This window comes from Arvicanthis niloticus, chromosome X, assembly GCF_011762505.2.
Source record: "Arvicanthis niloticus isolate mArvNil1 chromosome X, mArvNil1.pat.X, whole genome shotgun sequence".
Taxonomy (NCBI): Eukaryota; Metazoa; Chordata; class Mammalia; order Rodentia; family Muridae; genus Arvicanthis; species Arvicanthis niloticus.
Window position 1 is genome coordinate 64,070,042 of NC_047679.1, and position 27,728 is coordinate 64,097,769.

Here is a 27,728-nt window from a genome sequence, read left to right on the forward strand (position 1 = left end):
GCTAGTGTATTAAACATAGTTTGAAATTATTTTATTTAGTTGGATACTTAAACTATGGAATAAAGAAGACAAGTTATCCAGTATTACTTATTTGACACCTGGATGTCAGGAGTATAATTTTCAGTAGAAAATATCCATCTTCTATACATTTGGTGAATAGAAAAATAGCAATGACTAAGCTGTAATAGATGTTTATACTTCTCTGCTTCCTTAACAATGTTTGAAACATTCATAAATATAAACCTAGTCGCAGGAGAGCTAGTAAACTTTTTATACATATACCACATATATGTACCTTCATTTTTGTTACACTCCTTTTCCGTGATAGAGGAAATATGAACAGAGGGATGGAGGAAAGGGACAGAAGGAAAGAGGACAAAAAAGAATGATCTAAATTCATCTTAAGTATTGTGAATAAAACCATTTAACCAAAATCAACTTAGAAAACACTCATGTTTTAAAAATGGGTATCTGAAGTAGCTATGGCATTCTAAACTCTGAATTATTTTGAAATAAGTAGCACTTGAATTATTTTGATGACATATCAGCATATCAGAAAGCAAAGTTCCCCACCAGTAGTTTTTTTTTTTTTTTTTTTCTGGTTATTTTTTTTTGGTGGTTTTTTTTTTTTTTTTTTGTTTTTTTTTTTTTTTTTTTTTTTTTTTTTTTTTGGTTGGTTGGTTTTTTGGTTTTTTGAGACAGGGTTTCTCTGTGTAGTCCTGGCTGTCCTGGAACTCACTCTGTAGACCAAGCTGGCCTCGAACTCAGAAATCCGCCTGCTTCTGCCTCCCAAGTGCTGGGATTAAAGGTGTGCGGCATCACTGCCCGGCCACCAGTTGATTTTTAACTTTGAATTTAAAATCTGTTTATCTTATTTTTCTTTATAATGAGTAAATCTATAATTTTATCAAATATTTTCTATAATAGTCTGAATTACATACACAAATTAAGATTGCTATGGTATTTGGAAACCTATTTTTGACAATTGTATTGTTATTTTTTTACAAAACTACCAAAATATTGTCAATTGACATAATTAAATTTATATACATTGAATTTTAGCCCTTTTATACACTAGACAATATAAATAAATAAACTTAAATTTTATTTTAGTATTTGTGTATAAATGTTTTATCTCCTCTAATTTGTTTTTCATAAAATAAGTAAATATTATGATACATTTAGACTAGCACAGATTCAAATAGTCAAAATAGAAGTACAAACTCATCTCCTTCATGCTTTTACTATAATAGAGAACAGTTTTATGTTTTTTTTTCCAAGAAACACCATCTTCCTAGAAACAGCAAGTATGGGTTCTATGTTTTTCTTATATAAAATTAAGAGGAATACTAGCTAGTTATAAGTAATAAAAAAGCATTGCTGAGATAAAATCTTTAAACTCAAAAGAAGTTTTTGTTTTAGTTTTTTCAGTTATTTCTCTCAAGTGAATCTTTATTTTCATTAGTATGAAAAAATTAAATCTGTTTTATTTTTTTTGGTATTTATGGCCAAATGAAAACATTTTATTAAAGTTGACAAGTTTTGAGGAATGCAGTTATACTGTGTTTTATGCTTAAAATCATGGCATTTAAGAACTGTTTCCTAACTAAAGGAGACAAGACTAAATATGCCACATAGACTACATTAACACAGACTACATTAACATGAAAAATAAATATTTCAAGTATAAGGCCTTAATTTTTCCTAAAAATTAATAAAATTTAATTAAAATGAACTTTTAATTAACTATATATACAAAATAAATCTTATACCTGGTAATATTTTTTCTAATATTTATACCAGGACTAAACAATTGAAATACTTGCAACCAATTATAATATTTTCATTGGAGATAGACAGAGTTCACACTTTAGAAACAATGCATTTTATGTGCCTTTTAAAACAAAATATTTTCCATAAGAGTGATTGGCTTTTAGACATTTGATATTTCATATTTACATGATTTATACATCTGCATTCATATTTGCCCATTGAAAACAACAATTATTTAGAGAACATGGGTGGTTTTTATTCATACAATTTAACAAAACGAGAGAATCTCACATTAAAGAACTCACATTTTTCTACCAATTATAAGTGAACCAAAACAACCACCCCACCTCCAGCATACACAGTTAAGCCACTTGCACATTTTTATTCAATTATTTAATAGACATTTAATATTTGAGCAGTGCTATAAACTTTAAAAAATGGAGACTAAGTTAAAAACATAGCTTCTGGCCCCTGAAGAACTCATAGTATACTAATCTTCATAAAAACAAATAGACATTTGAAATAGCAAGTAAATAAAAACAAATTTAACAGCATCTGAGTTTCTAGAGTGGCTGAAAATGCTGCCAAAGTTTTCAAGTTAGTTTGAAGTATATGTGTAGGTTACCATTTTGTGCTACAAGTTTTAAAATTAATTAAAGAGATCCCAATTTCCAAAGTCACCTCTTTTATGGTAATGGTTCATTTTGTCTGAAGTAGAACTAGAACTACATTAATAAATGACTAATGTCACTTGATAAGTTACCTAAAAGTTAGATTATAAAAACAGAATTAATATAATTCCATATCTGATGAGATTTGAATGACTCGCAAGAACTTATTAAAACCATTCAGAGCAAGCCATTTTGTATTTACAGTATAATGTTTGAAGTACAACATGATAACATGGAACAATTCAATACTTTCATATAGTCTATTAAAACTGGAAACATAAATATGGAGTAGGCATTTCATTAATAAATGTCTGCACATAACATATGTGTTCTTTTTATACTGAAGTTTACTTAATACCTTTAAAAATGCTTCAAAATTTATCAGTAAATATATTCTTAATTTTATAAGGATTTTTGATTAATTGAGAGATGGAACAGTTAAGCCTCTATTTGTGTGTGTGTGTGTGTGTGTGTGTGTGTGTGTGTGTGTGTGTCTAAAAGAAGATAGTCTGAAGTGGACAAAAGTTGCAAGACTTGTACTTTAAGTACTATCCCTAGTATAACAAGTCCTTCCTAATCTTAAAGTCATGGAGAGATATTTATATACTTAATTAGTGTGATTAAGAGACCTTAAAATAAATGTTAAATTTAGACATAGTCCAGATAATGCAGTGTCCTTCAAAAATTAAAAGACTCCTTATTATATTTATGTAGAAAGAATCAGTTTGCCCGCTCCTGGCTTTTTATAAGTATGCTATATTTTCTTAGAGTGGAAGATATATTTCTTAGAAATTTTCAGTCCATGATACCACCACAGATATTCTGTTGAAAGATAAAAGCAGCCTGCTCAAGGTCTGTTAGTTGTTCAACTTCTTTACTATGAGCATCATCAATGTAGCAGACTTTCCTGTAAAATAGCTATTTTATATATCAATTTGATATATTTTCCTATTAGTAAAGTGTTTGATATTATCTTAATGTTCTATTACTCATCAGATAAGGATTTTAACCTTCCATAATTTTTATAGTGCTGAGTTATTGAACCAGGGCTACTCTTGTATTAGCAAGTGATCTAACATTTAACTACTGCTATAACTAAGATGAGGACTTAAAAGTATTCAGTTGAGATATAGTAAATTGAATTGAATTCTCTTTTTGATATAGTTACAGGTCTTGATTGAATGCAACTTATTTTATATATAATATATAACACATGATATGTTATAATATGTATTTCTAAGATATATATATATATATATTATATATTTGTATGTGTATCTGTAGACACACACATACATATAAGATATATATAAGAATTCTGAAACAAAACATGAGCAATTAAATAAAAGACCCCCTTCAAAAATGTAAACCTTTTAATTGTTCTGTAGATAATTTGGGAGAAAGTCATTATTAATCTTATAAATGATAAAGATATTGCCTTTAATTCTAGTACTCCATAGACAGAGGCATGTAGGTCTCTGTAAGTTGAGCATAGCCTTGTCTGTATAGCCACTTCCAGGTAGTCTAGGTAAGGTTACAAAACAAACTATCTCAGAAAAGAAAAATGGTTCAAAGTGTTTTTTAAAACTTCACTTTATATTTTTGTGATGTGTAGTTTTCTTAGTGAAATACAAACCTACACAGACATAGGTGAAGAATCCAAAGTGAACCAGATGTTTCAAGTTTCAAGTAAAGATTACCTCTGTTACTCCTCCAGTGTATAGACAAATCAATGCACATGACCTTCCTGTAGGAAATTCATAATCATAGTTTCCCAGATTATTCAGCATTTCTCATTCACCTCTGTCTTTATTTTAGTACCACAACTACATTTTTCATCTAATAAATTGTATACTACCATTAGAAACTTAACAGATAAATAAAACATATAGCCATAAAAAGAAAAGTTGATTTATATTCCCTGAAATGACAATTTCTAGATAATTAAATAAGGTTCTCAACTGGGAAAAATGACTAAAATTTTTAATTGTGAGTATTTTATGCAAAGCTTCAGAACAATTCAATATATACCTCCTTCAAAATATTCTTTAGTACAAATTATAAATAGTATATGACATTAGATAATGAGATGTTAAGAAATCAATGATGAAATGAGAAGATATATGAAATTTGGGATTATTCAAGCACTTCTAACTACTTAAAATGGTGAATATTTGTATTACTACTATCCCCATTTTTCGAATGGAGAATTTAAAACATAGTATAGTTAAGTAATGTTTCCATGATTTAAAAAGATATAAAATGAAAGAGCCTATAAATAAGCATATAAAGTTAATTTATATATTAGATGTAATATGATATTGTAGCAATCAAATGTGGTAAGCATAAAATTAACCTACTATAGTATATTACATAGGTTATGAGGTAAAAATCACTGTGGCCCATTTTAGTATTTAAAGAGATAGTATTATCCTTATTATTGTGAGGTAATCATAGCAATTTCTTGGGTAAGGATTTGAACCTTTCAAAGGTTGTGGCATCCTAAATTTTCTGTTAAATAAACGAAAGTGTTTTAAGGAAATATATTTTATTTTATTATTACTTATAACTCCCTAGTTTCTTTTTATCCTATTGTTGCAGCCCAGACTCCAAACAGGTAGCAGACAAAATGTTGACCTTTGGTTAATGAAAAGAATACCTTGAGATGGAAAAGACAAAAGCACAACCAAGAAGTTTCTGAGGATATGAACAAATAACTTCAAAAGAGCTACAATGTTCCCTGAACAATGTTTATTTTATGTTTATTCTTAGATATTCACCTCATTATATGTCCATGCTTTTATTGTCTTATTGTGGCCACAAATACTTCAAAGTACCATGTGACAGTTGCCCCATCCATATTATTTTTATGTGGCAGAGTATGGAATTAAAAAGAGGATACACTGTAGTCCTTTTCTAGACAGCATACAAAAATAAATTTTGCTACTATGTATTCATAATGTAGGTATGCTTTCCAAACAAATTCTTCCTTGTATTTTCTGTATTCTGAAGAAGGCTTTAACTATTTTTTTAAAAACATTAAGATGTATAATTTTTTTCAGTATTGTGGTGGCAATTCTAGATTTAAAAGAACCCATACTAAATCTATAATTTATTGTTAACCTTTATTGTTGTTGTTACTTTTTTGTGAGTGGGAAGCTCAAAATTAAAACAGTTAAGAATCATCAGTATTGTGCAGTGTTTGTTTAATTTTATCTCATTCAAGTGAAGCTATCTATGTATCATCCTAAAAGAAAAAAACAGATTGTGTAGAACTTCACGAGGGAGCTGAAAAAATATCAATTGAAATGAATGAAATTTTATTTCTTTTGCAGTTAGAAGGCAGAGCTAGTTTCCTACTCATACTTAAATAAACACTTCATTTTGACTTTGTATTTCCAGGTGCACTACATACATAAAAAATCAAGCCATGCTAATTTGACAAACCTTTATATAAGATTCAGTTAAGAAACGTGTGCTGTATTCCTTACTTAAATTTAAGTGTCTTCTCCAGCTAGCTAAGTGTCCCAAGTTTTTCTGTTCCTTGCTTTGTATGTATGTATATGTGTATGCATGTGTGTCTGAGTATGTGTCTATGTGTATATATACACACCATGTTCTTTATCAACATAAAACTTTCCTCAACTTAAAGCTTAGTTCTTCATAAGCCTCATATAAACAATATTGAATGACTATTCAGTCAGGTCATTCAATTTAGATATTAATACATTTGAGGAATCACCAATAGTTCAATATGTATAGAGTTCATGGCGCTGATGAGTTAGTGATAGTAACCACACATTGGAAACAGATGCAAGAACCTTGTTTACCATAATAGGAAAGTAAGGTCTCTCTCAGAAAACAGATAACTGTTTAGAACTGAAAGCAGGGTAACAATGTGTTCTGATTGGGCTACAAATTAAAGTTTATTGGTGTGGAGGATGGATTTGAGAGGAACCTGGGAGTGAAGGGTACTAGAAAGCTATCTATTATATATCTCCCTGCATTATTATAGACTTTAACTCAGATGGTCTTGAAATAAGACAGCAAACAGTAAAAAGAAGGAGAAAAAGTATGCTTGAGATATTAAAATAAGAAAAACTTAAACTAATACCAGGAGCAGGAGATGTATCTGACTCTCTTGCCCACCTTTGGATCCCTTTGCTGTAACTGGCCTGCCTTGCCTAGCCACAATAGAATGAGCTGCTTTTAATCCTACTGCAACTTGAAGAAACAAGTCAGGTTGATATCCATGGGAGGACTTCTTTTTTTCTGAGAAGAAAGTAAGAATGAGAGGATGACAGGGAGGTGAGTTGAGAAGGAGGGACTGAGAAGACAGGTGGGAGTGTAAGCTGCGATTGGTATATAAAATAAACACATTAGTTAATAAAACACACAAAAACAAATATAAAAAGGAACAAATTAAAACTACTGAATAATTGGCCACAGGAAGAAAGAAGGAAATACTTAAGGGAACTCAGTTTTCTAATATAAATGATATTATGGCATGATTAACCAGAAAATAGAGAACAAGGGGTATATGTGTTTCATCTAGTTTTTGGTAACAAAACCACACCCTGAGTGTGTGTGTATGTGTGTGTGTGTGTGTGTGTGTGTGTGTGTGTATATATATGTATATATATATATATATATATATATATTAATTAATGTTCAGTAAGTTGTACAAAACAAGTTTTCTGAGTTACTCAACTTGATCTCCTTGAAGATACCATTCTGTAAAATAAATTAACATAGTTGTCAATATGAAAGAAAAATATGGCTTAAAACCTAAAGTCCTCTCCAGAGCTCCTTTGTGCTACTTTCTAACTTGGTTTCCTGGTTTCTGAAGTTGCCCCAGGCTATATATTCATGTGTAAAGATTTGGAGCTAGGTCCACAGATGAGAGAAAACATTTGATATTTCTCTTTCTAGATCTGGGTTACCTCATTTGATATATTTTCTGAAAATTTGATTTTTACTACTGAATACTATTCTGTAGTTTATATGTACCATATTTTTCTTACCTGTATTCCATATAAAGAACATTTACATTGATTATATTTCCTAGATATTGTGAATATAGCAGCAATGAACATTGCTAAATAATTTTCTATGGAGTAGGATATTGATTCATTTGGACACTTTCCAAGAAGCATTGTAGTTGGTTATATAGTAGACTATTCTTAGCTTTTTGAGAAATCTCCATACTGATTTGCAGAATGGCTATACCAGTTTATACTACCAATAGTAAATGGTGGCTGTCCACATGTCCTATATAGCAATTATTGTTTTGTTGTACTTGGACATTCTGAGTTAAGATGAAATCAAGCTATTATGATTTACATTTCCCTTATTGCTAAGAAAGATAAATATTTTTGAGATATTTCTTAGCTGTTTTTATTTCTTTTGAGAAATAAATGGGCTATGAGTCCATAGCGCATTTATTGAATAGGGTTTTTATTTTGTTTTGTTTTGGGGAGTAGTTTTTAAAGTTCTTTATATATCTTGAATATTTTTCTTCTGTCAGATATATAGCTGACAAATATTCTCCTCTTCACTCAGTTGTTTCCTTAGCTTATTAGAAGCTTTAATTTTATGAGATCCTGCTTGTCAGTTCTTGGTCTCAATTCCTAGGATATGGTGACCTTTTAGGAAGATATTTTTTTACCTGTATCTTGTATGTTACTTACTGTTTTCTTCTAGCAGTTTCAGGTGAACATTGATGTCTTTAAGTTAGTCATTATTAAGGACAGTAATATATGTTATGTATATTTTAATTCTTCTACATATGGACATTTAGTTTTCAAAACATTTGTTGAAGATGTCTTTTCAGTATATGTTTTTGGCAGTTTTATCAAATATTAGATGGCTTTAGTGATGATTACTCTCTTTTGGATATTTAATTTTGTTGTATTGGTCTACATGTTGGTTTTTTGTGCAAGTACCATAAAGCTTTTATTACTGCAACACTGCAATATATCTTAAAATCTAGAATGGTAATCTCTCCAGTATTGTTCGTTTTATTCATGATTGTTTTGGCTATTTTGAGACTTGTGTTTCCAAATGAATATTAGAATACTTTTTCTATTTATGTAAAGAATTAGGTTGGGGATTATTTTATTGGATTGCATTGAGTCTATGAATAGTACTAAGTACAATGGTCATCTTCATAATGTTAGTTCTAACAATTTTTTAGCATGATTGACTTCGCATTTCCTACCATCTTTCTCAAAGATGTAAAGTCTTTCTTCAAAGATGTAAAGTTTTCATTGTAGAGGATTTTTACTTCCTTTGTGAGGTTTATTCCTAGATATTTTCCTTTATTTGAAGATATAATAAGTGAGAGCTAGTCCATGATCCTTTTCTCAGTGTATTTGTCATTGGTATATCACAGAAGGTATTGAGATTGAGTTGTCAACTTGGTTCTGTATCTTGACATTTTGCTGAAAAGGCCACTCATTTTTAGATGTTTTCATGTAAACTTTTTGGCATCTCTTATGTATGATATTTTACCTCCTGCAAATATGAATACTCTGATACCTCTGGTTTGCTTCTTTGTAGCCCTTTGATTTTCTTCTCTTTCCTGATTGCTCCAGCTAGTACTTTAACCATTCTATTGAAAAACAATAGCAATAGTGAGCCTCCTTGTTTTCTTCCTGGTTTCAATGGAATTGGTTATAGCTTTTCTCCATTTAGGATGATGTTGGCTGTGAGTTTCTCATAAATAGACTTTACTATGTTAAACTATGTTTCCTCTAGTCCTATAATCTCTAGGACATTTATTATAAAGCAATAATGGATTTTGTTAAAAGCCTTTTCTGCAACTATTGAAAGGAGTATGTGATTTTTTTCTTTAAGACCATCTTTGTGATTTATTACATTTAATGACTCGCATCTATTGTATCATCCTGGCATCTCTGGGATAAGGCCAACTGGGTCAAAGCATGTAATTTTTTGATATATGCCTATATTTTTCCAAATATTTTATTGATTTAAAAAAAAAACTCTTTTCATCAGAAATATTGGACCTGTAGTCCTTGGTTTTTGTTATGTCTTTGTCTGGTTTCAGTATTAGAGTAATATGCAATTCATGGAAGATTTTTGGAAGTGGTTCTTCTATTTCTGTGTTTGTTTTAATAATTTACCCCAAAATAGCTTTAGATCTTTATAAGTCTGTTAAAATCTACTGTGATTCCATCTAGGTTTGAGCTTTTTAAAAGTAATTAATCCCCACTCCCAGACCAAGTTCTCAGGTAGCTCTTGCCATACTCCTCCCCTTCTCTGAGAGGGTGCCCTGTGGGTGTCCCCCCAACCTTGGCAAATCAAGGTTCTAAATGGTTAGGTGCATCCTCTCCCACTGCAGCCCTATGTGCCAGGGACCTCGCTCCAGGCCCTGAATGCTCTTTAGTTGGTGACTTAGTTGTTGAGAGCCATCCAAGGGTCCAGGTTAGTTGACTCTGTGGAACTTCCTATGGAGTTTCTATCCCCTTCAGGGCTGACAATCTTGCCCCTATTCCTAGCTCATCATCAGCCTCCCCTCTCTTTTTCTTTCCTCTTTTTACGATAAGAAAAAGAGAGGAATATGAACACTTCTGTGATCAGTGTTTCTAAGGGATTATCAGAATGACCAAAATATCTGAGCCAACTTCCGTGTCCTAGCCCAAAGTCATTTTTATTTCTGAAGCCTACTTCTTTGTTCTAGCCTAAAATTTAGATTCCTGCTGGAAATTGCTTCTTTGTTCCAGGCGAATATTTAGATTCCTGACTGTAATTACTTCTTTGTTCTAGCCTAAGATTTAGATTCCTGCCTGAAATTGTTACAGCCTAATGTCAGATTCCTGCCTGAAGCCCAATTCCTTGTCCTTGGCCAATGTCATATTCCTGTCAAGCAGCCCATTTCCTTGTCTGTAGGCCATGTCAGATTCTTGCTAAGCAGCTCCAAAAGCTCTCCACATCTCCCCCTTGTTTATTTCATAAACAAGACTGAGTCTGTCTTAGGTCGTTCTGACAAGGAATGTCTTTCTTACCCATCAGGGAATATGCATTATCAAAAGCAATGCACTTCTGTCTGAGGTTGGTAAAGCTCTATGCAGAATCTTACCCATCCTTGGCTTGCCAGCCTGGTAAACTAATAACTATGTCTGGGGATCCATTTTCAGTTTTAAGCCATGTACTTTGGCTGCCAGCATGTTGATATTGTTAAAGACAAGCATTAACATGATGGGCAAGAATAAAAGTATTCCCAGGATAAAAAGGGCTAGCATGATGAAGCTATATATGCTATTCTTGGAGCTTGACCAAAATAGAAATACTGACCTCAGGCCATGGATAATTTTATCAGCAGTATCTACAGCACTGAAGCTCAGCAGAGCAGCATTCTTGAAATTTATAACCTCACTATGCAAAGTTAAAACATCTAGAGAGGTGTTAGAATTATGTGAAATACACTGCATGTGTCTTCAAACACTTTCCTAATTATAATGACTACCACTGTAAATTTTAGAACTAACACAACTCCACGAGTATTTGGCATGACATTCAAGATGGCTCCTTACTCTTAAAATCTGAACCTCCTTAATATAATAATTATCTAGTTATTTGAATAGTATAAAGAGCATTAATCCATTTGTTCCAAATGCCTATCTAAATCCTCTTGTATACTCAACATATTAGTAACATTTTTGTTAAATGATTAACAAAAGTAGCTGTCTTAACTTCTTGTGTCAAAGCAATTGAAGAAGCAGTGGTGCTAGCTATTAATGTAATTTAAATTGTTATACCAGCCATTATCAAGCCCACTACCCTCTTGATTCTGCTTAAAGCCTGACTCACTTCCTCTAGTACTTTGCAATCTTTTTTCAGAAAACCAAGGTTCTGTGATACTCAGAGCAATAAAACAAAAGCTGGTTGATAGACCTCTGTAACTGGTATGCTGGGATTCAAAACACTAACATAATTAGAAAGTGTACAATCAATGCAACTTACATTAAATTAAATACTGTAGAAGAAACAGAAGTGATTTCAACTTGACATTTAAAAGAGCCTCAACACATGTATGAACACTTGTATGAAATCCATATCCTGTACCAACTTTATCTCTTGCTAACATAACATCATAGAGAACTGCAGCTAACTTCCAAATATGTCTCTGAAAATGTCCCGATCCAGTCTTCCAAATGAAGACTGTTCCCAATATTTGATTGATTTCTAGACCAGTACATGATTTAGTCTGAATAACTGGTCACATTTAAGAAAAATACAAGTCATTATAACTTCTCTTTTCAATTTTCTGTTCCACAAGGTCTAAAAACTTGAGGCAAGGCAGCTTGTCCTATTAGGGGTATAGGTACCCAAAGGTGGGTCAGGAACATATGTCCAATACAGCTTCCCAGTCAGCATTGTCAGGGCACTCAAAAAGCTCACAGGTCAGCATCATTCTTTGTCCTGGCATCAGTTTGTCTTACCAGTTGCTCTGGCAGCTACCATGCTCCTTCAGCATCCTGTAGAAACAACACAAAATGCCCTCTTCCCCAGATTTTATACCTGATCAGGATCATGCCATATGCCACTAAATGGATCTTTCCCTTTCACCTATGCATAAGTATGCCTAGTTGTAGAGTGCTGTCGACACTCAGCAGAAAATTCCTTGGAATCCAATTTTTTTAACTCAAAACACTTTATCAGTATTTGTATATACATATATACTTATACATGTATACATATAAACATACATATATGAACAATAATTAATAAGATGTATTAAAAAGAATGAGGGGTTGGGAAGAGTGGGAGGAAGGAGAGAAAGGGGAAAATTATGTAAATACAGTGTTCATATATGAAATTATAAAAAAGGAATCCATTTTTACAATGTTCAACAGATTATTATTTTACAATATGAAAATAAATATGACCTATAATTATGTTGAAGGACATTTTAACTCACTACAAACTTTGAAGTTTAAAATGAAATCAATAAAAATTATTTTACCCAGCATACTAACAAAAACCACAATAACGTTTTATAATTCAAAGTATTTCTGATAACAAGAAAATGGATTGTCTGGAGTTAAGTCAGCAGAGCCAGGGGGACACTGTATTTTTTTTATTATCAAATCATAATTTTTACTTTTTAACACAGGGGTTATAAACACGAAAATGCAGGATGTGGGGAAGGGGATGACACAGGAGCACAGGTGTTCAGGGGGAGTACAGATATCTTTCAGAACAGGGTATCAGCTTGGGTGAAGGTTCAGGGGTCAGGTCACTATGACTCTGCCTATGATTCACTTGTCCTTATATAATTTTGTACTATCCACCAAGGCTGCCTATTTACAAGGTCTGTGACTACTCAGGCTGGTAGATTTCCACAAAAGCTGACTGTTTACAATAGCTTATAGCCATCTGTTTTAGTGTTTTTCCATAGAGACCCAAGATTTTGTGTTCGCAGGCATGTATGTCAGGCCTATTGCTAATTTTAGGCTTATGGCTGATTTTAGGCCTTCGGTGTATAAGCAGGGCTGCCCCTAACATCTTCTCTCTTCTCAAAGTATAGAAGGGCTGTGGCAGTTCTAATCTTGCCAAGGCAAGGATAGAGGCCTGACCTCCAGTAATTAAAGGGGACCTTGTAATGGTTCCAGTCCTCCTGTCATTGACCAGTGAGGCATGAGGGCCATACCCGTCCCAATGTCTTTTTCCTGGAGAGGGGATACATTTGACATCAACCCCTATGCAGTCAGGCTTGTCCCTCAGGGAACCCAGAAACATATTTTTAACTTTTATTTATATTCCCTTGTAGTGCTTAGCCTCGCAGCCTAAGCAAGAATTCAGATCACCAGACAGAGGGGGTTCTGGATGTCCCCTCTCTGCTTGGTCTAGGGGTGGAAATCCCCTCTTTTAGGTTGGGTGGAGATGGGACTTGGGAACACCCTGGATAGAGTAACAACCTCATCTAGAGTCTCGTGGTCCTCCATAGCTAACTTATGATAATGTATCTGAATATATTTTGCTATCAGATTATCTATCTGTTGTTTCACAAAGTTAGTCAGCCTATTTAAGGCCGAGGGACCAAAGGAAATAAGCAAAAATAACCCAATTAATGCTCCCAAGATGGAAGGAAGTAGGGTTAACAATCATGGAGAGGTTAAAGACCAATTCTTGTACAAGCTCTCATTTTTCTCTTTCTCTCTCTGCCTTTTCTCAAGACCTTCTCTGGCCTTTTTCATGCTTTCTTTAATTATCCCTGTTTTGTCTATATAAAAGCAGCATTCTTCTTTAAGGGCTGTACACAGTCTAGAGCTGTACACAGTCTTTTCTATTGTAAAAGAGAAAATCAAGTTCAATAAAGTCCTTTGAAATTTTGGGGGATCGCATCAGACAGTGAAATGAGGGATTTCTTCAGATTAGTGATGTCAATCTATAGCAGTTTGTCAAAGGCCCATTGGAGGTCTGAGTAGTATAAGTCCAGAGGCCAGCATCAAGATTAGAATTCCTAACAGCAGACATCATGGGTGATTAATTTTACCTGGAAAGGAAAAAAGAAGGGAATTCTCAGGGAAATTTCTCTTCCCTGGATGTCAATTGTTATTCATCTTATTTATAATTGGGCCTAGTTTTGTGGGGGTATCTATTTAATTCATTAATCCTTTTGGTGGCCATTTAGCCGTGCCTTCTGTGGTATCAAACCAGCATATCAATCCTTGGCCCCATATAGGAACTGGGTCCTGGCCATTCTATTTAAGGGTAAGAGGGTCCTTCCTCATAGTTGTGGCATAGTTTTTATTGGTCTCAGCGATGCCAGAGGCAATCAGCGGCAGATTTGCCATGAGCTTTCAGTTTTAGAAAGTTAAGAATAAACAAGGCATGCCCCTTCCACCCTCAGATCAAAGGACTATTATAAAACTGCCAACAATTAATCAATCTATATCAATCTATATAATATATAAATTAATGAGAGCTTCTACTTTTTGTAAAATTACTCCTATTTTGTCAATTAATTGTTGAGAGAAATTAGGATTTGCATCTCTCTTGAGAATATTAAACAGAGACATAAATTCTTTTGCGAAGAGCTTAAAATAAGATCTTAGCCAATAAGCATCTCCTGGAAACCTTTGAAAATCGTTTGAAATAAGTAAACTATTTTTTTGCCAGACCCATTATCTGTTTTTTTTTTATTGGATATTTTATGTATTTACCTTTCACTGTTATCTCCTCTTCCTTTCTCCCCCCAAACCCCTTATCCCATACCTTCTCTTCCAATTTTATGAGGGTGTGCTCCCACTATTCTCCCAATCCTGCCTTCCTGCTCTCGCATTCCCCAACACTAGGGATCCAAACTTTCTCGGGGACTATGGCCCTCCACTTCCACTGTTGCCTAAGGAGGCCACCCTCAGTTACCTATATAAGTGGAGCCATGAGTCCCTCCTTTTCTGTTCTCAGACTGGAAGTTTAGACCGTGGTTAGCTCTGGTTGAGTATTTTGCTACTCCTTCTAAAAAAAAAAAAAAGCACCCACACTTTTGTCTTCCTTCCTCCTCTTGAGTTTCATGTGGTCTATGCATTGTGTCTTAGGTATTGTGAGCTTTGGGGCTAATATCTACTAATCAGTGAATGCATGCCATGTATGTTGTTTTGTGATTGGGTTACCTCACTCAGGATGATATTCTTAAGCTCCATCTATTTGCCTAAGAATTTCATGAACTCATTGTTTTTAATAGCTGAGTAGTACTCCATTGTGTAAATATATCACACTTTCTGTATCCATTCCTCTTTTGAAGGATATCTGGGTTCTTTCCAATGTCTGGCTATTATAAATAAGGCTGCTATGAACATAGTGGAGCATGTGTCCCTGTTGTATGTTGAAACATCTTTTGGGTATATGCCCAGTAGTGGTAAAGCTGGGTCCTCAGGTAATACTATGTTCAATTTTCTGAGGTACTGCTAGACTGATTTCCATAGTGGTTGTACCAGCTTACAATCCCACCAACAGTGGAGGAATGTTTCTCTTTCTCCACATCCTGGCCAGCATCTGCTGACACCTGTGTTTTCAATCTTAGCCATTCTGACTGGTGGGAGGTGGAATCTCAGTGTTGTTTTCATTTGCATTTCCCTGATGACTAGGGATGTTGAACACTTCTTTAGGTGCTTCTCAGCCATTCAAGATTCCTCAGTTGAGAATTCTTTGTTCAGCTCTGTACCCCATTTTTAATAGGGTTATTTGATAGTCTAGAGTCTAATTTCTTCAGTTCTTTGTATACCTTGGATATTAGCCCTCTTGTAGGATTGGTAAAGATCTTTTCCCAATCTGTTGGTTGCCGCTTTGTCCTATAGGCGGTGTCCTTTGCTTTACAGAGTCTTTGCAGTTTTATGAGGTTCCATTTGTCAATTCTTGATCTTAGATCATAAGTCATTGGTGTTCTGTTCAGGAACTTTTCCCCTATGCCCATGTGTTCGAGGCTTTTCCCCATTTTCTTTTCTATTAAGTTTCAGTGTAACTGGTTTTATGTGGAGGTCCTTGATCCACTTGGAGTTGAGCTTTGTACAAGGAGATAAGTATGGATCAATTTGCATTCTTCTACATACTGACCTCCAGTTGCACCAGCACCAGTGATCCACTCAGTGCCCAATTTTTTAAATTAAATTAAAAATATGATTTAAGAAATTTGTGGTATACAGGAATATACTTCCCCCTATTTTATTTTATGAAGATATTGTTTTAAAGTTCCATGGGCCCCTTCCACCATGCCTTGTCATTGACAATTATAAGGAATCCTAGTGATATTGGTAATATTAAATTGCTGCCCAAAAGTCTCAAGTGCTTGACTGTGAAAGCCAGTTCCAGTATCTGTTATTTTTTTTTTGGTTGTTGTTTTATTATGGGATACTTATTTATCTACATTTCAGATGTTATCTGTCCCCTTTCCCCATCCCTGCCCCCAGAAGCCCCTTATGCCATACTCCCTTCTCCTATTTCTATGAGGGTGTTCCCCCTCCCATCCACCCACTCCCACCCCCATGCCTTCCTATTCCCTCTCTCTGGGGCATCCAGCCTTCACAGGACCAAGGACCACCTCTCTCATTGATGCTCTACAAGCCCATCCTCCACTCCATATACAGCTGGAGCTATGTGTCTCTCCATGTGTGTTCCCAGACTAGCTGTTTAGACACTGGGAGCTCTGTTTGGTTGGTATTGTCACTCTATGAATGGGGCCTGCAAACCCTTTGAACTCCTTCAGTCTTCTCTCTAACTCCTCCATTAGGGACCCCTTGATTAGTTTAATGGTTAGCTGCTAGCATCTGCCTCTGTATATGTCAGGCTCTGGAAGAGCCTCACTAGAAACAGGCATATTAGGCTCCTGTCAGCATGCAGTTCCTGACACCCACAACAGTGTTTGCATTTGGTGATTGTACCTGGGATGGATCGCCAGGTGGGGCACTCTCTAGGCAGTAGGTCCTACAGACTCTACTCCATGCATTGTCTCTTTATTTGCTCCTTTGAGTATTTTGTTACTTCTTCTAAGAAGGAGCAAAGCACCCACACTTTGGTCTTTCTTCTTGGGTTTCATGTGGTCTCTGAGTTATATCTTGGGTATTGTGAGCTTTGGGGCTAATATCAACTTATCAATGAGTGCACACCATGTGTGTCCTTTTGTGATTTGGTTACCTCACTCAGGATGATATTTCTAGTTCCACCCATTGGCCTAAGAATTTCGTGAATTCATTGTTTTTAATAGCTGAATAATATTCCATCGTGTAAATGTACCACATTTTCTGTATCCATTCCTCTGTTGAGGGACTCCTGGGTTATTTCCAGCTTCTGCTTACTATAAATAAGGCTGCTATAAACATGGTGGAGCATGTGCCATTGTTATATGTTGGGGCATCTTCTGGGTATATGCCCAGGAGTGGTATAGCTGGGTACTCAGGTAATATATGTCCAATTTTCTGAGGAACTGCCAGACTGCTTTCCAGAGTGGTTGTATCATCTTACAATTCCCAAAACATTGGAGGAGTGTTTCTCTTTCTCCACATCTTCACCAGCACCTGCTGTAATCTGAGTTTTTGATCTTAGCCATTCTGTACAGTTTGAGGTGGAATCTCAGGGTTGTTTTGATTTGTATTTCCCTGATAACTAAAGATGCTTCTTAGCCATTAAGGATTCCTCAGTTGAGAGTTCTTTGTTTAGTTCTGTACCCCATTTTAATAGGGTTATTTGATTATCTGGGGTCTAACTTCTTGAGTTTTTTGTGTATATTGGATATTAGCCTTCTAGCAGATGTAGAATTGATAAAGATCTTTTCCCAATCTGGTGGTTGCCATTTTGTCATATTGACAATGTACGTTGCCTTACAGAAGCTTTGCAATTTTATGATGTCCCATTTGTCAATTGATGATCGTAGAGCATAAGCCATTGGTGTCCTGTTCTGGAACTTTTCTCCTGTTCTCATGTGTTCAAGGCGCTTTCCCACTCTCTCTTCTATTAGTTTCAGTGTATCTGGTATTATGTGGAGGTCCTTGATCCACTTGGACTTGAGCTTTGTACAAGGAGATAAGAATAGATTGACTTGCATTTTTATACATGCTGACCATCAGTTCAACCAGCACCATTTATTGAAAATGCTATCTTTTTTCCACTGAATGGTTTTAGTTTCTTTGTCAAGGATCAAGTGACCATAAGTATGTGGGTTTATTTCTGGGTCTTCAATTCAATTCCAATGATCTTCTTGCCGACCTTTGTACAAATACCATGAAGTTTTTATCACTATTGCTCTGTAGTACAGCTTGAGGTCAGGGATGGTTTTTCCCCCAAAAGTTCTGTTATTGTTGAGAATAGTTTTCACTATCCTTTGTTTTTTGTTATTCCAAATGAATTTGACTATTGCTCTTTCTAACTCTGTGAAGAATTGAGTTGGAATTTTGATGAGGATTGCATTGAATCTGTAGATTGCTTTTGGCAAGATGTCTATTTTTACTATATTAATCCTGCCAATCCATGAGCATGGAAGATCTTTCCATCTTCTGAGATTTTCAATTTCATTCTTCAGGGACTTGAAGTTCTTATTGTACAGATCTGTCACTTGCTTGGATAGATTCATATCAAGGTATTTTTATATTTTTTGTGACTATTTTGAAGGATGTATTTTATCTAATTTCTTTCTGTTTATCCTTTGAGTAGATGAAGGCTACTGATTTGTTTAAGTTATTTTTATATCCAACCAATTTGCTGAAGTGGTTTATCAGGTTTAGGAGTTCTCTGGTGGAAGTTTTAGGGTCACTTAAATATTCTATCATATAATCTGCAAATAGTGATATTTTGACTTCTTCATTTCCAATTTGTATCCCTTTGATCTCCTTTTGTTGTCTGATTGCTCTGGCCAGGATTTGGAGTAGTACTATATTGAATAGATAGGAAGAAACCAGCCTTTCTAGTCCCTGATTTTAGTGGGATTGCTTCAAGTTTCTCTCCATTTAGTTTGATGTTGGCTAATGGTTTGCATATTGCTTTTTACTATGTTTAAGCATGGGCCTTGAATTCCTGGTCTTTCCAAGACTTTTACCATGAAGGGGTATTGAATTTTGTCAAATGCTTTCTCAGCATCTAATGAGATGATCATGTGGTTTCTTTTTCTTTGAGTTTGTTTATATAGTAGATTACATTGATGGATTTTCAAATATTGAACTATTCCTGCATTCCTGGGATAAGGCCTACTTGATCATTGTGGATGATTGTTTTGAAGTGTTCTTGGATTTGGTTTGCTAGAATTTTATTGAGTAGTTTTATATTGATATTCATAAGGGAGATTGGTCTGTAGTTCTCTTTCATTGTTGGTTCTTTGTATGACTTAGTTATTAGCATAATTGGGGCTTCATAAAACGAATTGGGTAGTGTTCCTTCTGTTCCTCTTCTGTGGAATAGTTTATAGAGACTTGGTATTAAGTCTTCTTGGAAGGTCTGATAGAGTTCTCCACTAAAATCATCTAGTCCTGGGTTTTTCTTAGGAAGACTTTAATGACTGCTGCTGTTTCTTTAGGGGTTATAGGACTATTTAGATGGCTTATCTCATCCTGATTTAACTTTGGCACCTGGTATCTGTTTAGGAAATTGTCCATTTTGTCCAGATTTTCCAGTTTTGTTGAGTATAGGCATTTGTAGTAGAATCTTAGGATTTTTTGAATTTCATCAATATTTGTTGCTATGTCTCCCTATTCAGTTCTGATTTTATTAATTTGGATACTGTCTCTGTGCCCTCTGGTTAGTCTGGCTAAGGGTTTATCTATCTTGTTGATTTTCTCAAAGAACCAGCTTTTTGTATTGTTGATTCATTGTATAGTTCTTTCTGTTTCTACTTGCTTGATTTCAGCCCTGAATTGGATTATTTCCTGTCATCTACTAATATTTGGTGCATTTGCTTCTTTTTGTTCTAGAGTTTTCAGTTGTGTGTCAAGCTGCTAGTGTATGTTCTCTCCAGTTTCTTTTTGTAGGCACTTAGAGCTATGAGTTTTCCTCCTAGCACTGCTTTCATTGTGTCCCATAAGTTTTGGCATGATGAGCCTTCTTTTTCATTAAATTCTAAAAAGTCTTTAATTTCTCTCTGTATTTCTTCCCTGACCAAGTTATCATTGAGTAGAGCATTGTTCAGTTTCCGCATGTATGTGGGCTTTCAATTGATTTTATCTTTATAGAAGACCAGTCTTAATCCATGGTGATCTGATAGGATGCATGGGATTATTTCAATTTTCTTGTATCTGTTGAGGCCTGTTTTGTGGCCAGTTTTTATCTGTTTTGGAGAAGGTACCATGAGGTGCTGAGAAAAAATGTATATTCTTTTTTTCAGATGTAATATTGTATAGGTATCTGCTAAATCCATTTGGTTCATAACTTCTCTTAGTTTCACTGTGTCTCTCTTTAGTTTCTGTTTCCATTATTTGTTCATTGATGAAAGTCAGGGATTGAAGTCTCCCACTATTATTGTTTGAGGTACAATGTGTGCTTTGAGCTTTTGTAAAGTTCCTTTTATAAATGTGGATGCCCCTGCATTTGGAGCATAGATGTTCAGAATTGAGATTTTATTTTGGTTGATTTTTTTCTTTGAAGAGTATGAAGTGTTCATCCTTATCTTTTTTTGATAATTTTGGTTGAAAGTTGATTTTATTCAATATTAAAATGGCTCCTCCAGTTTGTTTCTTGGGTCCATTTGCTTGGAACATTCTTTTTCAGCCTTTTCTTCTGAGGTACTGTCCATGTTTGTCACTGAGGTGTGTTTCCTATATGCACCATAATGTTGAGTCCTGTTTACATATAAAGTCCAATAGTCTATGTCTTTTTATTGGGGAATTGAGTCCATTGATGTTAAGAGATATTAAGAAAAAGTGTTTGTTACTTCCTGTTATTTTTATTATTAGAGATGGAATTATGTTTGTGTGTCTATCTTCTTTTGGGTTTGTTGGAAGAAGATTACTTTCTTGCTTTTTCTATAATATAATTTCCCTCCTCCTATTGGAGGTTTCCCTCTATTATTCTTTGTAGTGCTGGATTTTGGAAAGATATTGTGTAAATTTGGTTTTGTCATGGAATATATTGGTTTCTCCATCTACAGTAATTAATAATTTTGCTTGGTATAGTAGCCTGTTCTGGCATTTGTGTTCTCTTATGGTCTGTATGACATCTGTCCAGGGTCGTCTGCCTGTTATACTCTCTGGTGAGAAGTCTGGTATAATTCTGATAAGTCTGTCTTTATAAGTTACTTGACCTTTATTCCCTTACTGATTTTAATATTCTATCTTTGTTTTGTGCATTTGGTGTTTTGATTATCATATGATGGGAGGAATTTCTTTTCTGGTCTAGTCTATTTGGAGTTCTTGTAGGTTTGTATGTTCATAGGCATCTCTTTCTTTAGGGAAGTTTTCTTCTATAATTTTATTGAGGATATTTACTGTCCCTTTAAGTTGAGAATCGTTGCTCTCTTCTATACCCATTATGCATAGTTTTGGTCTTCTCATTGTGTCCTGGATTTCCTGGATGTTCTGGGTTAGGAGCTTTTTGCATTGTGTATTTTCTTTGACAGTCGTGTCAATGTTTTCTATGGTATCTTCTCCACATGAAATTCTCTCTTCTATCTCTTGTATTCTGTGGTGATGCTTGCATCCATGACTCCTGATCTCTTTCCTAGGTTTTCTATCTCCAGGATAGTCTCCCTTTGTAATTTCTTTATTTTTTTTACTTTCATTTTTAGATCCTAAATGGTTTTGTTCAATTTCTTCACCTGTTTGATTGTGTTTTCTTGTAATTCCTTAAGGGATTTTCATGTTTCCTCTATAATGGCTTCTACCTGTTTACCTGTGTTCTCTTGTATTTCTCTGAGGGAGTTATTTGTGTCCTTCTTAAAGTCCTCTATCATCATTATGAGAAATGATTTTAAATCTGAATCTTGTTTTTCAAGTGTCATGGGGTATTAAACACTTGCTATGGTGGGAGAACTATCTTCTGATGAAGACAAGTAACCTTGGTTTCTGTTGCTTATATTCTTGAGCTTGCCTTTTGCTATCAGGTTATCATTAGTGCTACCTTTACTCACTGTCTCTGACTGGAGCCTGTCTGTCCTGTTATCTTGGTTGTGTTATAACTCCTCAGATTCCAGCTGTCTCTGTAATCCTGTGATCCTGTGATCCTGAGATGCTGAGTGTGATAGCTCCTGGGAGTCAGGCTGCTTCTGGAATCCTGAAATCCTGGTCTGCCAAGCTTCTAAGAGCCTATGAACCAATTGTTCTATGTTCCTGGGCATGTTAGAGCTCCTGGGAATCCAGCCTTTTCTGGTTTTTTGCCATTTGTTCCAGAGCTGGTGCCCTATGACTGCTCCAGGTACTGGCACAGACTGGAAGGGAATTCCTGGGACCCCATGGGTCCCAATTACTCCCTGTTTAGGTGGGGGCTGTCCAGGTGTACTCACCTGCGATCCTGGGATTGTTAGAGCTCTTGGGAGCCCCGCCTTCTTTGGGTTTTCGGGGATTGGGTGCAGAGGTAGTACCCTAGGACTGCTCCAGTCACTGGCACAGACAGGAAGCAGAACCACCTTTTAAATTCATTGATTCCTTTTATTGTTTTGATCTTTTTATTAATTTCTGTTTTTAGTTTTAGTATTTTTTCCTATATACTATATTTGTAGTTTTACTTGTTTTTCCAAATTCTTGAGTTTGTATCATTAAGTCAATTATTTGTAATCTTTCTTATTTTTTAATACAGGCTTTTAAAGATATAGTTTTCTTCATAAGACTGTCTTTAATGTTTCCCAGAAGTTTTGATGTGTTGTGATTTCATTTTCATTTAATTACAGGAGTCTTTAATTTTTTAATTTCTTCTTTAACCCATTTACCATTTAGTAATGATTTGTTTAATCTTCATGAATTTGTGTATTCACCAGAGATTTATTTGTTGTCAATTTTAAGTTTCATTGAATTATGTTCAGATAGGATAAATGAAATTATTTAAGTTTTTGGTGCATGTCTTAGGGTTTCTATTCCTGCATAAACATCATGACTGAAAAGCAAGTTGGGGAGGAAAGGGTTTGTGCAGCTTACACTTCCACATCACTGTTCATCACCAAAGGAAGTCAGGACTGGAAGTTAAGCAGGTCAGGAGTGGGAGCTGATGCAGAGGCCATAGAGAGATGTTACTTACTGGCTTGCTTCACCTAGCTTGCTCAGCTTACTTTCTTATAGAACCTAAGACTACTAGCCCAGGGATGGTACATATCCTTCCCCCTTGATCACTAATTGAGAAAATGCGCTACAATCATATCTCATGAAGTCATATTCTAAGCTGAAGCTCCTTTCTCTGTGTTAACTCCAGCTTGTGTCAAGTTGACACAAAACCAGCCATTACAACACTTTTGTTAAGATGTGGTTTTTGTTCCAGAATATGCTCTATTTTAAAGAAGCTTCAATAGGCTGCTGATAAAATGTATATTCCTCGGTTTTGGACAGAATATTCTATAGACATGTTAAGTCTGTTTAATGTATGAAGTCATTCAATTCTGATGGATCTCTGTTCAGATAATCTATTTGAGAAAGTGTGGTATTGAATCAACTCCTATTAACACTTTGCTGTCAATATTTGTATTTAATTACAGTAGTATCATTTTCATGAAATTAAGTGTGCTAGGGTTTGGTGTGGATATGTTTAGGAAAATAATGTCTTTTTCATGACTCTTAATTAAAATGAATTATTCCTCTGTATCTCTTATGAGCTTTATTTTGAAGTCTGTTTTTGTCAGATATAAGATAGAAATATGTTTATTTCCTGGTCTTACTGGAGTAGTCTAATTTTTTTCATTCTTTAACTTGAAGATGGTACCTAACTTTGAGACTGAGTTTCTTATAAATAAGAGAGCTTAATCCAGTCAGCTAGCCTATGAAAATTTGAATATTAATATGTAAAGATATTATAGGTATGTGTTGACTGAAGCGATTTAATTGTTGTTTGCTTGCGTTCCTGGGTTTTCTTTCTTTCTTTCTTTTTTTTTTTTTTGGAGAATGTTTTCCTGTTTCATGATCTTGGTGTTGCATTCTATTTGAGTAATTATAGCATCAATTTTTTTCTTTCTACAGTTTCTTGGACCAAGAAATTACTTATTCCTCTCTTCAATCTAAAGTATTGTTTCCTGTATTATGTTTAAATTTGCTTCGCTAGTTAGTTATACATTCATTTAGCCTGTTTTTGTGAATTTTTTTCTCCTTCTACTATAGCAAACAGTTTCATTGGTTACTGCAGTCTAGTTGTGCAGTCATGGTTTATTAGAACTTCAAGTGCATTACTCCATGTTCCTCTGGCTTTCAGTGTTTCCAAAGATAAATAAACTTTTATTCTAATAGGCTTTACTTTGTCTGACTTGTGTCTTATTCTTGTTATTGTTTTTGTAGCTTTCAGTATGCTTTCTTTGTTTTATTATTTAATATTTAACTATGAAATGTCATTGGGAATATCCTTTATGATCTCTATTTGCTGTTTAGTGTACATCTTGTGTCTACATGGGAATATTTTCCCTTAGTTGGAGAAATTTTTCTTCTATAATCTTACTTAAAATCTGGTTTGTTCTGGTGACCTAAAATTCTTCTCCTTCAGCTATGCCTGTAATTAGATTTGCACAATTTCATTGTGCCCCATAATTCTTATATGCTCCTCACCAGTAAGTTTTAAATTTTTTCATATTCTTTGGTTATCTAGTCTAATTCCTTTATCTTCAAGTTCCAATAGTCTTTCCTTATGTCCATTCCTATTAATAAGACTTTCCTTTTTTTCCTAGTTGTATTATTGTGGTTTTTAAAATATTATCTTCATTTGAGCTTAAATTGTCTTTAATAATTCTCTTTACTGATTTCAGGATTCAAATCATGTATTGCCTTTATCATTTCATTCAGCCTCCTGTTATCTATGTCAACATCATTCAGACATTGATTGATATCCTCTTGAAATTTCATGAGGTTATTTATCCTCTTTAAACTTCATGAATTCTTTAATAAAATTCATGAATGCTCTGTTAAATTTTGTCCTGTGTTAAATTTTGTCCTGAGATTCACCTAGGTAATTCCTTTTAAAGAACATTTCTACTGGACTAGTGTATTTGTTTAGTGTATTCTGTCTTGTCCTTTAATGATTGTTTTTGTTTATGCCATGTGACCTAAGAATGTGGAATTTTCTCTTTGGTTGTGTGTCTGATGAGATACATGTCTAGAAAATTATCCATTTCATTTAGATTTTCCAATTTTGTGGAGTACACTCTTTTGAAGTAAAACCTAATGATTCTTTGAATTCCCTTGTTGACTGGTGTTATGCCTCCCTTTTCAATTCTGATTTTGTTAATTTGGAAATAGTATCTGTAATTTACTTAGTTTGGCTAAAAGTTTGTTTATCTTATAAATTTTCTCAAAGATACATCTCTGGTTTTCGTGTTGTTTACTTTGGTTCTAATGGCTTTCAGCCTTAATTTTGATTATTTCCTGCCATCTACTCCTCTTCAGTGTGTTTGCTTGGAAAATTATAACAAAAGGGATGATTTTCTTATGTATTTCTTCCCTCACCCAGATATCCTTGAGTAGAGAGTTCTTCAGTCTCTGTCTCTGTCTCTGTCTCTGTCTCTGTCTCTCTCTCTCTCTCTCTCTCTCTCTCTGTGTGTGTGTGTGTCTGTATGTGTTTGTGTATTCACATGTGGGTATATGTGTTTGCATGTGTGTTTCAATGTGTATAAAAATGCAAATGGAGTCAGATGTTTTCTTCAGTAAGTCTCCACCTTAATTTAAAGACAGGGTCTCTTAAATACAAAGTTTTGTCAAAGGTAAATAAATATTTTATTTGTATTCATTGCAGACCTTTTTATAAAATAAGCACTGCATGCTTTGAAAGACAAATAGGCAAGATTTACGCTTTTATAAAGAATTTACTGGTCCAAACAGTTAGAGGTTACATCCTATTGAAATTCTAGTGAAAGTTTTTTTTTAATCTATGAACTTCCTCACAATTCTGGTACCTTAACTTTCCAACTATATTTGATTTAAGATGAGCTGTGACACATACCCCAAAATATGCACATATATACTTCATGAATAAATATTTTAACAATTAATGAGAAAGTGGATTTTTGTGTCATCACTTTTAATCTCTTAATTTAAGAATAAATACACATAAAAATAACATAATATTGTTCTTCCTTATGGCTTTCAACATGGTCCTTTGCTTATTACCAAAGAGTTTGTCAAGAAAATAAAAAAATACAGAAATAATATTCTGGAGATTTCAAGAAAATAATGGCTCAAAAAGATTTGTCAAATATCATAATCTGTATTATTTATTTATTAAAACTGAGTTGCCATGATTTTTCAAGAGGGTAGTTTTAAATTATGGCTGGGCTGCAGAGGAACTCCTCAAATCATATACATTAATTACCAAATAAGTGTTTCTATGTAGAGATCATCATAAGTTCTTAGGAAAAGTCTGAAACATAGCAACAATTTTGCCTCCACATGTTTCCTGTAGCTTAGATAAAAATTCAAATAAGTAAAATTATTAGATCAATTCCTAATTAAGCAGAACAATGCTAATATATATTTATTATTTAGGAGATATATAATTAGACAAATCAGATATTGGTAATATCAGTGTAGAAAACATGGTGAGCTGCAATCTAATAATCTCAATATATCTTTAAGTAAAACCAAGACCACAGAGATATGAAATCATTATTCACAAAACTCTGTGTTATAGGTGGGTTTAAATACTGTACCCATGAAATAATAGGAACATTTGCCTTATTTGAGGGGATATTTGTTGGTATGGAAAGATAAGTTAAGTGCATTTTGCAACTTGGTAAGATAGAGTTGCACTTTGTATATATGTATCTTGTCAGTCAGTCACTCTATCTTATATTTTGCTGCTATGTCACTCATTAAGCATTTCTTCTATGTTCATTTGCATCAGCTTTTATTTTAGGGGTACTTCCTTTTAAGTGGCTGTCCCTTTGTGTTTTGTAAATATCTTCTAACACGTCAAATAAAATACTCAAGTTTCTTCACAAAAAGTAACAGACACCATCAGGTGGGTGTGACCCACCTTTTCTTAGCCTTTCCCCCAAGTACCTAGTTTTATAACAACATTTATTTTTTAGAGCCTTGATCCATAGCAAATTATGATTATCACAGGACTTGTTCTTCAAATCAGAGTGTCACAAGGTATGGAGTAAGAATAAAACTGAGTGAATAAATACACTTCCGTTTTTAATGAGTAGCTTTGTTTGATAACTTGGTAAATGCAAAGATGAGACTAGAGGTCAGCTACAATTTTGTTTTGAGTGTATTATATGAATTTAAAATTGGGTTTGGGAATTTAGCTCAGTAGTAGAATGCTTGCCTAGGAAGCCCAAGGCCCTGGGTTCAGTCTTCAGCTCTGAAAAAACAATAAAAAAGAATTTAAAATTAACTAAATGGAGCAATGCTGTAATTCAGTTCTATATTTCACATTCATAATTACTGGATGTGGTTACTGAAATTTTACATTAAACACTTTGATGTATCCTTGAAAGATTTTAGTACCTAGTATGCTGAAATGGATCCCATTTTTTCTTTCCTACAAAGAAAGAATGTAAAGGCATTATAGTGAGATTCCAGTAGGCCTAATACTACATCTATGTGGGTGGCTGTTGGTTTATTGTTTTTACTAATAATATATGGTGATTTTTAAAAGATTTTTACAATTCATAAAATACTTCATTGACAAAAATTTTATTTTATTGCCACAATTCTG

General features: G+C 34.2%; 1 protein-coding gene across 1 annotated transcript in view; it reads left to right on the top strand.

Annotated features, from left to right (window-relative positions):
* Positions 1-27,728, top strand: part of LOC117694996 (uncharacterized) — a 352,556-nt gene that overhangs the window by 248,165 nt on the left and 76,663 nt on the right.